This window comes from Salmo salar, chromosome ssa07 (genome assembly GCF_905237065.1).
Source record: "Salmo salar chromosome ssa07, Ssal_v3.1, whole genome shotgun sequence".
Classification (NCBI taxonomy): Eukaryota; Metazoa; Chordata; class Actinopteri; order Salmoniformes; family Salmonidae; genus Salmo; species Salmo salar.
In genome coordinates this window covers 41,919,937-41,932,652 of record NC_059448.1, presented here as the reverse complement: position 1 = coordinate 41,932,652, position 12,716 = coordinate 41,919,937, and positions in this window count along the sequence as shown.

Genomic DNA, 12,716 nt, shown 5'->3' with positions numbered 1-12,716 from the left:
GGGGGCTAAACACCCTTTCCTCATCTGGACTGACCACCGCAACCTGGAGTACATCCGGGCAGCGAGGAGACTGAATCCTCATCAGGCAAGATGGGCCATGTTCTTTACCCGTTTTGTGTTTACCTTGTCCCACAGACCAGGTTCCCAGAATAAGAAGGCAGACGCACTGTCCCGGCTGTATTACACAGAGGAGCGGCTCATTGATCCCACTCCCATACTCCCGGCCTCTTGCCTGGTAGCGCCGGTCATGTGGGAGCTGGACGGGGACATTGAGCAGGCGTTGCGTACAGAGCCCACTCCCCTCCAGTGTCCCGTCAGGCGTATGTACGTTCCGTCTGCTGTCCGTGACCAGCTGATCTATTGGGCCCACATGTCACCCTCCTCTGGCTATCCGGGGATCGGTCGGACGGTGCGCTGTCTGACTGGGAAGTACTGGTGGCCCACCTTGGCTAAGGACGTGAGGGTTTATGTTTCATCCTGCTCGGTGTGTGCCCTATGTAAGGCTCCGAGACACCTGCCCAGAGGTTACCCGTTCCACAACAACCTTGGTCACATCTGTCTGTGGATTTCTTAACCGATCTACCTCTTTCACAGGGAAACACTACGATCCTGGTCGTTGTGGATCATTTCTCTAAGTCCTGTCATCTCCTCCCTCTGCCCGGTCTTCCTACGGCCCTACAGACTGCGGAAGCCCTGTTTACTCACGTCTTCCGGCACTACGGAGTGCCTGAGTATATAGTGTCTGATCGGGGTCCCCAGTTCACGTCGAGAGTCTGGAAGGCATTCATGGAACGTCTGGGGGTCTCGATCAGCCTTACCTTGGGTTTTCACCCCGAGAGTAACGGGCAGGTAGACAGAGTCAACCAGGATGTGGGCAGGTTTCTGCAGTCCTATTACCAGGACCGGCCGGGGAAGTGGGCGGCATTCGTGCCCTGGGCCGAGATGGCGCAGAACTCGCTTCGCCACTCCTCCACTAACCTGTCCCCCTTTCAGTGCGTATTGGGGTACCAGCCGGGTCTGGCGCCATGGCAGCAGGGTCAGACCGAGGCTCCTGCGGTGGACGACTGGTTCAGGCATGCGGAGGAGACATGGGAGGCCGTCCATGTTCACCTCCAGCATATCGCGCTTTGCCAAAAGACCAGCGCGGACCGTCACCGCAGTGAGACCATGGTGTTCGCACCGGGGGACCGGGTCTGGCTCTCGACCCGAAACCTGCCCCTCCGCCTGCCCTGCTGGAAGCTGGGTCCGCAGTTTGTGGGGTCATTCAAAGTCCTGAGGAGGGTGAACGAGGTGTGTTACAGATTACAGCTTCCCTCTGATTAACCCCTTGTTCCATGTGTCTCTCCTCAGGCCGGTGGTGGCTGGTTCGCTCCAGGAATCTGAGGTGCGGGAGGTTCCTCCGCCCCCTCTGGATATCGAGGGGGCCCCGGCGTACTCCGTTCGGGCGGGGGGCCTTCAGTACCTCGTGGAGTGGGAGGGGTACGGTCCGGAGGAGAGGAGGAGAGGTGCTGGGTCCCGGTTGCGGATATTCTGGACCCCGAACTGCCACGGGAGTTTCACAGTGCCGGCCGGATCGCCCTGCGCCTCGCCCTCCGGGTCGACTCCGGGGCCGGTGTCGGCGCGCCACTGAAGCCGCGCGTCAAGGGGGGGTATTGTCACGACTTCCACCGAAGTCGGGCTCCTCTCCTTTTTCGGGTGGTGTTCGGCGATCGACGTCACCAGCTTTCTAGCCATCGCCGCTCCATTTTTCATATTTCTATTTGTTTTGTCTTGTTTCCATACACACCTGGTTTTCATTATCTAATCACACTGCATGTATTTAGTCCTCTGTTCCCCTCCATGTCTTTATGTGTAATTGTTTATTGTTATGTGCGATGTTCACGTGCTATACTTTTGTACATGTTCCGTGTTTTCTTTTGGGCACTTTGATGTCATTTTGTGCCTATTTCTTGACCGGAATAAAAGTGCATCTGTTAAATCTACTGTGCTCTCCTGCACCTGACTTCGCCTCCCGTACACAGCCGTAACAGTGAAGTAAGGATGAAAACTGTATAAAAGGTGTGTGCCGAGGCTGGAAAGTCAGTAGGTCCATGGGCCAGCTCGGCTTGTTACTTTGTAATGAAGTCTATTGGAATTCACAAGTCCCGGTATCTGAAAAATATTTTTGAGTGAATATTTCCACGACACTTATAACTTGTTTACGCCCATCTTAACTTGGTTTCCCCTCCTCTTATTGGCACAGACTTCAGGGCATAGATTATATTGGTGGCGTAACCATAGCAATGATTTATTTTTTTAAATACAGACATACACTCCTAATGCAGGTGCATGTCTAATGCTGCCTATAGGGTTGGGTAATGGCTTCAGAGTGCATGTCTAATGGTCCTCATTGGATTGGGTAATGGCTTCCCTTAGGCATAATGACCCAGACACACATAATGTTTTTTCCTTTTAAGTCTATATTGATTCTGCTTACTACTTCTAAGATGCATAACACATGGACTGGAAAATCCCCTATAGTCTAAGGGAAACTAATACACATATTTGTCTCTAGACAAGCTAGTGTGGTCCTACTCCATCTACATATACATTCATTTCTGGAGTTGATCAATGTAACATATGCTCACAGAAGGAGAATAAAATTAGCTTCATGACAATTGTGTTAGACAACTGTACTGTGTGCTAGCTATTATCCAAGTTGAACTAGAACCAGACAAATCAGGATTTGAGGAAGGGGAGTATGAAATGTGGCAATATATAATAGATAAGCTTGCCAAGAAAACTCTGCAGAAAAGAGAATACAGAACTAAACCAGATGTTCCTTGCCTATATAAGCTAAAATGGATGTGTCTAAGAAAGTCCAGAAAAGGTCTCACCTGCGCAGGTCATTACTGAATAAACCCTGGGTGAACGCTTAACAGTTTTTCGATTACTCTAGCTAATTTTTTACAACACTGCAACCCATCAGTCTGTATCAATCACCCATACTAATGAATGGCTCTTCAGACAAAATAATAGCAATACACCACACTCTGCCAGTTCATTTAACATTTCCATGAGGTTTAATAGCATTCAGAAAATGTACAAATGAAACCAGTGTTCCTTGGAAGTTGGAGAAGGATCGAGACAGAGAGAAGCCACAGAGCAGAACAGTGCAAGGCCCTTACTTCACTCTCTCTCCCTGTTACAGGAAACAGATATGTAGGAGTGAAGGGCTTAAGTGTGTGTGTGAGACAGACACTGCCTGATCAGCGGTCCTCTCCAGCAGGAAGTGCAGTGGTCGACCTCTTCCATTGTTTTGTACTGAATCGTCGAAAACTTGCCTTTCCTCTTGCTCTCCTTCTAGATCACCTTCTCAACCTCTTTCTTCTTCCCACTCCCCTTACCACCCCTACTCTGGGCCTACCTACTTTACTCTGGGTGGGGGTGTGTGTGTGAGAGATCAGTGTGTATCCGTCTAGACCAGCGTGTCAAATCTATGGCCTGCGGCCCAGATCCATCCCGCGAGCCCCTTCAGTCCGTCCCACGGGAGGTTTGAATAATGTAAAGAAAAATAAACATTCAGGGAAAAACTCATTATACATTTAAATTGACTAAAGTGAAATCAAAACTGTGTATAAATGATAATGAACCTACATTTATAGTCTCTTCACTCTTTCCAGTTTGCACACAGTCATCGAAAAAAAATCTAGACAGTCATTGAGCATAGAACATTCCAAAAGTGATTTAAAAACAATTTATTTTCAAATGTTGATGGCGAGGAAATATAATACATTTTAAGTGCGATCCTCCAGACCTCGGTGGAGAACGAATGTGGCCCATGTGGCAAAATGTATTTGGCACCTCTGGTCCAGACCGTTACTCATGATCAATTCCTACTAGAAAGAGGAAATACACATTTTCCAAATGGGCCTTTTCAACTGCTGTAATGGGTGCGTGTTGGTGGCAGGGAAGTCAGGCGCAGGAGAACGAACTTGGTAAAACGGAGTTGTTTAATAAATGCTGATAAAACTCCAAAAACCAAAATGTACAAAATAACAAAAGTGGGTACAAAACCTGTCGCACACCAACATAATACATGCACATCACGCGGTTCCCAACATAAGTGTATGTCTAATATTATTTGATTAGTACAAAAATATCTTCTTACTACAGATACATGGCTTGTGGTGCCTATATTAATTAACTAAGGTACACATTTCAGCTTACGTTTTCTTTTTACATGTCTAGTGATTAACTCCATGTTGATCCAGCTCTGTACATTCACCTGGGCTCAGCCTTTATTCTGCTTACATATGTCTATTAAGTAACCCTATGTTGATTCTGCTCATTATTTCTGGAAGAACAGTCTAGGTACTGGAAAATCCCCATAGTACTGGAAATTCTCCAACAAAGCCAGGGTGAAGTCTGGACTGAAGTTCACCTCCAGGATCTGAAACTTCATCACACGTTCACCTGATCCAGGAACAGATCATAGAGGGTTAGATCATACACTGGATGTTATTAGCAGGGGTTAATAATGGATGACATTTAAATGGAACTTATTATATAATACAACTAAAATGAGGTTTATGAGAAATTAAGAAATACAAACTAAGTGTGAGAAATTTGATTAAGTATATGGGCTTTAGTATACAATGGTAAGACTCTGCAATGTATCACTATTGATTTATAGATGAACAGTGCCATTGTACCCATCCCCTGGGGGAAACTATCACTACAGGAAACTCCCACTAAGATACATAGCAGTTTTCCTGCACACTGAGGTGCTCGCAGATTAGTGAAACTAAATCGCTTTAGGATCAGTATCTGTGTTATATATCACTAATCACCTGTTAAACCATTCAATCTACCTATGACAGATTTGAGATTACAACATATGCTATTTAACAGACACTTTTATCCAAAGCGACTTAGTCAGGCGTACATACCTTTTACGCGTGGCCCCAGCAGAAGTCGAACCCATAACCCTTGGCATTCCAAGCGCCATGTTCTACGAACGGAACCACACAGGACCACATTTGAAATAACAGAAGGTAACTAACCAACTGCACTCTCACCCTCCTAGCCTGTTAGGTCGTAAATTCTTTATGTCCACAAAATTTTATGCAGCTACTGCTGGTCCTCCGCTACTCCCCCTCCTGACATTAGGAGTAACCATCAAAAAGCAGAATTTGGTATCCTAGGTGACCTTTCTGAGGCTAAGGCCGACAGCTGTAATTCAGCTATAAACACTTTCAAATGATAGTTTACTCTGGCCCAGAGGGTGGAGATGTGTTGACCAGGGCCTAAGCAATTGGAGAGCTTATAGAGATAAGATGAGTATATAATGAGAGGTTTGTCCTTCAGTTCTTCAGCAGATTGGTACAGACCTTCCGAGGGACATGTATCTCCACATGCATGTGAGAGTCTATTAAAAAAAAATTAAATATAAAAACTTGTTTGCTTTATCCTTTTATCCAGCATTTTCCACACCTTGAAAAAACATATTACTCTCAACAAGACCAGTAGCCATACATGAGTTTTAGGTCTGTAAATGTAGGGACCAAAAAATACAGAGTAACAACCTTAAGCCTACACACATCTTACAGTTTTATGCAGCTGCTGCTGGTCCTCCGCTGCTCCCCCTCCTTTCCTTACAATGGCAGTACCATCTATCACAGTTACCATGTATACACAGTGGGAACAGGAGGACAGCTGGTCTGGCCTTGAACTGGCTAGTCTCAGAAACAATAGATCAAATCAAATGCATTTGTCACATGCACCGACCTTACCTTGAAATGCTTACTAACAAGGCCTCATTTATCAATCCTGCGTAAGCACAAATCTGTGTGTAAACCATGCGTGGGATCATTTCCACGCAAAGTGTGAGATTATCAATAAGAACGTGGACAATAACAGTTAGCCTATCTATTGTTTCTGAGACGGTAGCCAGTTCAAGGCCAGACTAGCTGTCCTCCTGTTCTCACAGTGTATACAGTTAGCCCATCTTGTGAATGTGTGAGGAACTCAGTGAGGAATGTAGAGCTCTCACACGTACACACACGGGGAGGTACACAAACGTACACACAAACGTATGCATTAATACACCCAGGCCTCACCTCTGTCCCCAGTGCCCCACTTGAGCATTGGGTCTACAGCGTAGATGGCCCGGGAGGGGTAGGCACACAAACGAGGCTGTCTGGAAGAGCTCTGCAAATGCCTTGAACAACTCTCTCAAATCAAATCACATTTTATTTGTCACATACACATGGTTAGCAGATGTTAATGCGAGTGTAGCGAAATGCTTGTGCTTCTAGTTCCAACCATGCAGTAATATCTAACAAGTAATCTAACAATTTCACAACAACTACCTTATGCACACAAGTGTAAATGAATGAATAAGAATATGTACGTAAAAATATATATGGATGAGCGATGGCCGAACGGCATAGGCAAGATACAGTAGATGGTATAGGGTACAGTATATACATATGAGTAGTGTAGGGTATGTAAACATTATATAAAGTGGCATAGTTTAAAGTGACTAGTGATACATTTATTACATACATTTTTAATTATTAAGTGGCTAGAGATTTGAGTCAGTATGTTGGCAGCAGCCACTCAATGTTAGTGATGGCTGTTTAACAGTCTGATGGCCTTGAGATAGAAGCTGTTTTTCAGTCTCTTGGTCCCAGTTTTAATGTACCTGTACTGACCTCGCCTTCTGGATGGTAACGGGGTGAACAGGCTGTGGCTCGGGTGGTTGTTGTCCTTGATGATCTTTTTAACCTTCCTGTGACATTGGGTGGTGTCGGTGTCCTGGAGGGCAGGTAGTTTGCCCCCGGTGATGCGTTGTGCAGACCTCACTACCCTCTGGAGAGCCTTACGGTTATGGGCAGAGCAGTTGCCGTACCAGGCGGTGATACAGCCCGACAGGATGCTCTCGATTGTGCATCTGTAAAAGTGTGTGAGTGTTTTTGGTGACAAGCCAAATTTCTTTAGCCTCCTGAGGTTGAAGAGGCGCTGTTGCGCCTTCTTCACCACGCTTTTTCTGTGGGTGGACCTTAAAAACAGACAAGATGTTAAGTGGTCTTCCAGTTTCGAGCAGTCGTCTGAGGTGAGTGAGTACTTTAGAGTTAATATTCCGAAAATTATGTATGAAGAAGACTAATCATTGAAAATTGGCTTCACATGACAAATAGTAGAAAAAAACATATTGCAAAAATAATTTAAGGCCTCATTTGTACACAGGCCAAGAATAAAACAAGAACAAAATAAACCTAATGTACCACACATACACATGACAAAACTGGACTTAATGAAATGTACCCAACTGCAATATAATCAGGGGAGAGACAAATCTCCAGCCACGATCACCACACAGGTTTAGAACAGCCAAATCTTTTGCCGCAAGCTGCAGATTCTTTGCCTTATAGGACAGTGCATCATGGACAATCGCAATTGGGTAAAGAGATTTTGTAACTCTGTAACCTTAAATTAAGTGAAACATTTCCTATTTGCTTTTTTTTATGTATGAAAAACAGTGTGTGTATATACTGGCATTTTTGATACACAATGTTCAATTGATAACACATAATGGAACTTACAGAAGATAGGTGTAAGACTATGACCGGTGTAAAACGCACAGAAAACACAGGGGCCTAAAAGATAAACATAGACACAATTGAGATGCGAATGTGGATAATTAAAATAAGCTTCAATCAGCCCATGGATCCATTTCCAACTGGCATGTCTATTGGTACAATATAACATCAACATTTGCACAAACTGAGAGTTTGACTGTGTGATATTAGGTTGCTTCTTGTGTAAATATTTTCCGTCTGGATTTTAATGATTTGTATGTCTACCGTTAAAAGTTGGGTGTCACTTAGAAATGTCCATGTTTTTGAAAGAAAAGCACATTTTTTGTCCATTTTTAATTTTTAATCTTTAATAAAAATATATCCTTGGAGAGCTCTTTGGTCTTGGCCATGGTGGAGAGTTTGGAATCTGATTGATTGATTGCTTCTGTGGACATGTGTCTTTTTTACAGGTAACAAGCTGCGGTTAGGAGCACTCCCTTTAAGAGTGTGCTCCTAATCTCAGCTCGTTACCTGTATAAAATACACCTGGGAGCCAGAAATCTTTCTGATTGAGAGGGGGTCAAATACTTATTTCCCTCATTAAAATGCAAATCAATTTATAACATTTTTGACATGCGTTTTTCTGGATATTTTTGTTGTTATTCTGTCTCTCACTGTTCAAATAAACCTACCATTAAAATTATAGACTTATCCTTTCTTTATCAGTGGGCAAACGTACAAAATCAGCAGGGGATCAAATACTTTTTTCCCCCACTGTACATTTTATGTTTAGGTTTTCAATATATCAAACTGTTTCTGCAAATTCGGCATATTGCTTGTTTAAAAAATACAAGTAATATGATTATTGTGTCAGATGTTTGTATAGATAGTACATTTTATGTTTAGGTTTTTAATATATCACAAACTGTTTCTGCATATTCATGAAATGTTAAATAAGTGTCTCATGAAGCCAATACTAAAGGACCAATTGACAAAAGTTTACATAGTTCAAATGGATAAAAAATAACTTTTGTATCTAATAGTACATCAAGTGTACTTCATAAGAGGGGAGAACTGAACTTCGTGCCCCCCCTTCTCCCCCCCGATTATATCTGACCTTTTGTACTTCGTTTTTACTGTTTTATTTCAATTATTTCAACTAAATAAATACATTTCAATTATTTTTGTACTTCGTTTTTACTGTTTTATTTCAATTATTTGAAATGTTAAAGTATCTCATGAAGCCAATACTAAAGGACAAATTGACAAAAGTCTACATAGTTCAAAAAATTCAAAAAATTTACTTTTGAATCTAATAGTACATCAAGTGTACTTCATAAGAGGGGAGAACTGAACTTCGTGCACCCCCCCCGATTATATCTGACCTTTTGTACTTAGTTTTTACTGTTTTATTTCAATTTTATTTCAAATGAGGCCTTAAATTATTTTTGCAATATGTTTTTTTCTACTATTTGTCATGTGAAGACAATTTTCAGGTTTATTTCGTTCTTGTTTTATTCTTGGCCTGTGTACAAATGAGGCCTTAAATTATTTTTGCAATATGTTTTTTTCTACTATTTGTCATGTGAAGCCAATTTTCAATGATTAGTCTTCTTCATACATAATTTTCGGAATATTAACACTAAAATACTCACTCACCTCAGACGACTGCTCGAACCTGGAAGACCACTTAACATCTTGTCTGTTTTTAAGATTCCTTTTCTAAAAGCTTTAACTAGAGCAAGGTATTGTGTTTAATTTGAAAACAGCATAACAGTTTGTAAAAGCAGAATATTTCAAGTCATCCCACCCCCTGTCACGTCCTGACCAGTATAAGGGGTTATTTGTTATTGTAGTTTGGTCAGGACGTGGCAGGGGTATGTTTGTTTAGAGTGTTTCGGGGTTTGTTGGGCTATGTTCTTATTTAAGAGGGGGGTTTGTTTAGAGTGTTTCGGGGTTTGTTGGGTTATGTTCTTGTTAGTCTATTTCTATGTTAGTTCTAGTATGTCTATTTCTATGTGGTGTTTGTTGGGTTGACCTTCAATTGGAAGCAGCTGCTCCTAGTTGCTTCGAATTGAAGGTCCTATTTAAGAGGGGTGTTTTTCTATGGGATTTTGTGGGTAGTTGTTTCATGTATAGCTGTATGCCTTACAGGACTGTTTGTCGTCATTGTTTTTGTATATGTTTGTTTTGGTTTTCCTTCTTTCTGCCAAATAAAAAGAAGATGAGTATACACATTCCCGCTGCGTTTTGGTCCAATCCATACAACACCCCCCTAACCTTTGAACAATGAGTTGTTGTTAAAATTTTAACAAACTGTATACATGTAGACCCCAACTATTAAGAGTGTAATTGTCTAGCACTTTTGCCTATGATTGTCTAAGCTCACAGACATTTGTTGTTACAGCCTGAATTCAAAATGGATTTTCTTTCTCACCCATCTACACACAATACCCCATAATGATAAAGTGAAAACATGTTTTTAGAAAGTTACCTTAGCTTTCTTGGGAACTGGAACAATGGTGGCCCTCTTGAAGCATGTGGGAACAGCAGACTGCGATAACGATTGATTGAAAATGTCCGTAAACACACCAGCCAGCTGGTCTGAGGGAGAGGAGAGAAGGGGGAGAGGTGAAGCGTGAGAAGGGGGTAGAGAGAGAAAGATAAGAGAGAGAGAGAGAGGTGGAGATAAAGGATAGAGGGACAGAGAGAAAGAGATAGAGGATGGGAGTAGAGAGAAAACGATAACTGTATTATGTACAGTGTTGGGGGTAACGGATTAAAGTTTCAAGTTTTATTAATCGTATGTACGGGATACACATTGTCTACACAGTCCAACTAAATGCTTACTTGCAGGTTCCTTCTTTACAATGCAACGATAAGAAATAATAAAAGAAAAGAGTACAAACATAAAGTAAATGGCAGTAGAATAGAATAAACATTTTAGTATAAGTATAATACCGGAAGGCACAATTTATAGTCCGATATTTATACGTGTTTTGGGGAAGGGGGAGATTGGGGGCAAGTGTTTGAAAAAGTAAGGTGTTACGTATTCAGATTACTTTTATGATTAACGGAGTAAAGTAACTTTTTCAAATTGGGTAATATTATTACAGTTACTTTGTCAAACAACGCGTGTGTTACTTTCAGAATCATATCTGTACCGGGAGCGTGTTTCCATGATCCGGTCTTGACTTGTTTCCTCATTTAGTTCTCCAGCGAGCGGAGAAAGGCTGTTTGGAGAAATGTAATGACAGCTGCATTAAGAACACCTTCCTAATATTGAGGTTTGGGGCACTTCCCCCTTTTGCCCTCAGAACAGCCTCAATTCGTTGGGGCATGGACTCTACAAGGTGTTGAAAGCGTTCCATAGGGATGCTGGCCCATGTTGCTGGCCCATGCTTCCCACAGTTGTGTCAAGTTGGCTGGATGTCCATTGGGTGGTGGACCATTCTTGATACACACAGGAAACTGTTGAGCGTGAAAAACCCCAAAGTGTTGTAGTTCTTGACGCACTCAAACCAGTGCTCCCGGCACCTACTACCATACCCCATTCAAAGGCACTGAAATCTTTTGTCTTGCCCATTCACCCTCAATGGCACACATACACAATCCATCTTAATTGCCTCAATGCTTAATAATCCTTCTTTAACAGGTCTCTTAACCAGACTCCTCCCCTTCATCTACACTGATTGAAGTGGATTTAACAAATGACATCAATAAGGGATCATAGCTTTCAGCTGGACTCACCTGGTCAGTCTGTCATGGAAAGAGCATGTGTTCTTAAATGTTTCGTATGCTCATTGAATATGCTTGTGTGACTTATGTTATGCTATTCAGCTGAAGCATCCAGTTGGGTGAATAAATCAGATTGTCACGACTTCCACCGAAGTCGGTCCCTCTCCTTGTTCGGGCGGCGTTCGGCGGTCGACGTCACCGGTCTTCTAGCCATCGCCGATACACTTTTAATTTTCCATTTGTTTTGTCTTGTTTTCCCACACACCTGGTTTACATTTTTCTCATTACTTGTCATGTATTTATCCCTCTGTTCCCCCCAAGTCTGTGTGTGTGAAATTGTTCATTGTTGAGGTTGGCACGCTTCTGGCTGGTTTGCGCCAGGTTTGTTTTATTACCCGTGCGTTGTGGCAGCCTGTACTTTGTACTTGGGTTTTGTACTTTGTGCTACCTCATTTGTTCGTTGGGCATTTGTTTTGTGACGCGGTTGCGTTCTGTGCCCCTATTACCTAGTAAAGTGCTTTGTCCACTCATCTCTGCTCTTCTGCGCCTGACTATAATGCACCAGCTACACTCACCCTTTGACACAGATAGCATATTCCGGGTCTCCGGTCACAGGGGGTACACTTCCCCAAACATGCTCACTAATATGCAGCAACCCTTCTCTTCTTGTACTATGATTTTACACATCAAAACATCCCAAAGGCTTAAAGCCTCAATCCACTTAAACTTAAATCACACTAAAGCAAAAATGTACAATCTATCAGTAAATATGGCTAATTAAGCATCCCATATATAGCATAGCGTTTGTAGATTAGCACAGGAAAGCAGCACCACAGATGAGGGGAAACTAGGGGAAACTAGTGATCATCAAACCTGAGTTAGCAGTACTGCATAGTGACTGTGGTGGTTAATTTCTTTACTATCAAATGAGGAGAGACAAACTTATCACACAAGTCACAGTTATACTTAAACTAAATCGTTAATTGTGAGAGCTTTGCAATAGCGATGGCTGGTCGACGAATCACCGTCTCTGATGATCGCCAACACAAAGGCTACTGAGATCTTTTATAGCAAAGATCCACCTCCTAGTCGACATAACAAACCACAGATGTTTGAAACGGGTCACAAGGTGAGACTTTTTAAATGAGAAAGGATGATCCCGTAGCCAGATAGCATTCACTGTAAATTATCGTTCAGTTTGGCCCCTAAGACGAGGTTCCGATCTCGTTCCTGGTACACATAAAACAAAAAAAACAATGGCATAAATCAATTGTCAACTCCAGATACTCCCATCTCAAGTAATACCCCTTCTTGACCACACTCCTGGACAAGCTCACTGAGGGGAGTGAGCCTCTAGGTCATACACTATCCCAGGATAAGTATAACATCGGATATGACATACAATGGTTCCAG